Source organism: Tupaia chinensis, unplaced genomic scaffold, assembly GCF_000334495.1.
Source record: "Tupaia chinensis unplaced genomic scaffold, TupChi_1.0 Scaffold143746_1, whole genome shotgun sequence".
Lineage (NCBI taxonomy): Eukaryota > Metazoa > Chordata > Mammalia > Scandentia > Tupaiidae > Tupaia > Tupaia belangeri.
This window is the reverse complement of record NW_006203595.1, coordinates 539,373-542,836: the sequence shown is the minus strand read 5'-3', so window position 1 is coordinate 542,836 and position 3,464 is coordinate 539,373. Positions and strand designations below refer to the sequence as shown.

At 44.2% G+C, this 3,464-nt stretch overlaps 1 protein-coding gene across 1 annotated transcript in view; it reads right to left on the bottom strand.

Annotated features, from left to right (window-relative positions):
• The window catches only part of DRP2 (dystrophin related protein 2), a 47,880-nt gene extending 45,981 nt beyond the window's left edge, over positions 1–1,899 (bottom strand). The window contains 1 exon segment of the mRNA XM_006164858.2: positions 1,587–1,899. The gene's annotated coding sequence lies outside the window, so the exon portion shown is untranslated.
• Positions 1,900–3,464: the final 1,565 nt, after the last annotated feature.

Here is a 3,464-nt window from a genome sequence, read left to right as displayed (position 1 = left end):
AGAGAGGCTCACTCTTCTTTCAGGAACAGGATACTTAACACTTCCAGCACTGCTTTTTCTCTTCTTTTCTCTTTTCTTTTTCTTTTCTTTCCTTAGAGAGATTTTTGCTATAGGGGGCATGTGCTCACCAGAGAGACAGAGAGACAAAAAGCAAGAAATCCCCCCCCTGGGGGGGGAGGGGAATGGCCACGCTGCAATCCCTTCTCCCTCTTAGGATTTTGAGCATTCATGTACATGTGCCTGATGTGAGTTTTAAGCTGCCAGGTCCAGGAATTGAACTGCAGTCGACTATGTGGGAGTTCAGCGATGTAACCAGTACACCATCTGCTGGTCCCCCAGCAGTGCCTTTTCAATGGTGGTTTTCTTAGAAGGCCCTGAGATTCTCTGTAACCTCTTCTCCACTCAAACCTTAGAGGAAAATTCTTAGAGAGCCCTGTGTGACTCTCATACGGCCTTTTAAAGGTGATTTACTTGAGGACCCTTAATCTAGAACAAGAACTACTTTGGAAAAGTCAGGAGCTAAGGTGAACTTGACCTAGAGCTTTTTGAATTCTTTTGTTCTTTTGAACAATCAAAAAGAAAACATAAAAGTATGTTCTTTTCCAAATAGCATGCACCAGGCTCTCAATGGAAGCAGGCAGCATCTGCTACTGACCTTCCTCCTCCTTCAGACCTCTCCACTGTACCCCAGCCCTGCCACCAGCTAGGACCCACACCCATGATGCCTGCCTTTACCTGCCTACCAAAGGAAGGACAATCCTTAAGTACCATATAGTCTCAGTTCCACTTACCAGGCTGAGACGCTGGGCCTGATGCGGGCAAAAGCAGAAGGCAAAGAGCGTTGGACTCCGAAAAAAGTCAACCTTATTTCAAACCACTGTAAGCCATGTTTGCAAGTGCTAAGATGCCTCCTAATTACAGGGGGTAGACAGGGAAGCAAAGAGAAGACAAGGATGGGGAGGGGAAAAATGCAACAGGGAAAAGGAATAAAGCCAGGAATACATGCAGATTAGATGAGCCCTGAGTCCCAGGCTCTTAGGTCAGAGCCCAGTTTACTTCAGGGAAGAACTCTTGTGTCTGTCTGCTAGCCAGAATACTCATTTGTTCAGGAAACCTGCTCTGAGGTCTCTGTGTTTCCTCTTCCCACCCTTTTCAATCAGTTCCTTTCACATATCTTCCCTTCCCTCCAATCTTACCCTTGAACAAAAAGCATGTCATTGAGAACCTAAAATAAGTAAATAAATAAATACCCCTCTCTTCTCAAAGAAGTCAACCATGGACCTTCTTCTTACTCATTTTTTAGATCACAGTCGCTCAAATTGGCTTGAGTTTCTATTCCTGGGCATTTTTTCTTCTTTATGAATCCAAGCGGTAGCTACTCCATTGTAGGCATTTTTTAATGCAAGTTTTCCCCCAAAGGCACATGCAGGCAGACAGGCAGGCAGGCACGTGTGCGCGCACGCACACACACACACACACACACACACACACTCACACGGTACCTCTGGAGCTTTTCCTCCTTTGGTCATTTCCCCTCAGCCAGCCAAAAAAGGACAAGGTTTGGAAAAAATTTCTCTGTGGCCTACCTTCTGATCCCGTCAGGTCTGAGAAGCAGGCGGTGGCTGGAAGCTGGGAGGCCGGGGCTGGTCTGCCTCTGTGAATCAGCAAAGAAGTCCCTGAGACAGGGATGCCGACAGCTGCTGTATGCACACTCTCCCTCTGTCTCTCCCACCTCCCTGCCCTCCTTCTCCTCCTCCTCCCTTCTCGGAGCTGCTCTGTGTTGCTATGCAATCATATCACCAGGACTAACAGCATCACTCCGACCTCAGGCAAAGATACCCTTGACTGGGCAAATGCAGAAAGAGCAAGGACAGTTCTGTAAAACTACCAGAGCCGTGGTGGTTCTTGGAGATTTCAATTCATTAGAAGCAGAGGAGGAAAGCGGAAGAGCCTGAGAGGCAGAGGGAGAGGGGGAGAGGGGGAGAGGCTTCCACTGGGGAGGAGGAGACAAAAGAGCCCTGGAGATCAATACAAGCTGCTGAGCTGAGCGAGGAGCCTGGGCCCCAACTTACAGGGATCTAGCCCAGAGCCAAAACCAACTTCAGAGCCAGCAGCTGGCAGGGGCCCCTTGGTTGCCAGTCCAGGATTCAGTTTTTGTGTTGGGGGTTGAAACACTCTGCTCTAGAATCATCATCAGTACTCAAGGTAGTCTTGGGCCCAGGGCAGTCTGCTAGTTACCCCTAAATCTTGTTTTTAACCCCTCTTAGATCTTATGTGTAAGAAAAAAAAGGCCTCAACAAGTGGGGGAAAAAACATGCACCTTGAATGATTTGAGAAAATATAGCTTCTTCATGTCTCCCTTCAGTGACTATCCCAGTCATCCTCCCTGCTTTTTTCCACACCAGCCCTTACTCTTTGACTGTCATCCTGTTAAAGAGAAGAGAGTATGAACTCCACACACCTCTAAATACCTGGCAGAAGCCACTAGCAGGATGGAGGAGATTATATCTCTTTCTGGAGTGCCCTGCACACAGTAGTGCCCAGCACACACGAGGTTACTTAATAAATATACATTGAATGAGTAAATCAGATGAATGGATGGATGGAAGGAAAGCTGTCAGAAAGCTCCTGTCCCCATTGTTTTACACAAACATACTGAGACTTTAAGTCCCAGCTACTCCAGCTCAGGTCAAAGGATAAGAGAATTCTTCTTTCCTCTTCCTATTTCTGAGAAGAAGGGGTATATGAGAGAGAGAAAGAGACTGGTTTGAGGACAGATTGCTTAACTTCATTGATTTGCCCCTAAAACCTCTATATACTCTGATAGTACTGAAAGTTCAAACAGAAACTACTTCTTGGACCATAGGGTTTGAGATTAGTATTTATAAAGTATCCAAAGGACTAAGAATTATTATCATGATTGTTATTATTTTTAGAGTTATGTTTTTCTTAATTTTGTGTGATATTTTTTGTGAAGAAAGTATTTATTATTTATTTTAAATTGATAAATAAATACTATTTGCATATATTTATGGAGTAAAATCTGATGTGGGATTTGTTTTTTTTTTATTTTTTTTAGAGATTTTTGCTGGAAGGTGAATGGGTTTGCTGGAGAGACAGAGAGAGACAGAAAGTGAGAAATCAATTCCCATGGAGAATGGTCAAGAAACAATCTCTTCTCATCTACCCTCCTCTTGGCATTTTAGGTATGCATGCACACATGCCCGGTATAAGTAGATTCTTTCTTTCTTTTCTTTCTTTCTTTCTTCTTTCTTTCTTTCTTCTTTCCTTCCTTCTTTCCTTCTTTCCTTCCTTCCTTCCCTCCTTCCTCTCTCTCTCTCTCTCTCTCTTTCTTTCTTAAGAGTTCAGCTTTTTATGGAACACATTACAAAAGAGATTGAGTCAAAAGACCAAAGCCCATGTCATAATCCAATTCTTTTTTTTTTTTTTTTTTTTGTGGTGGT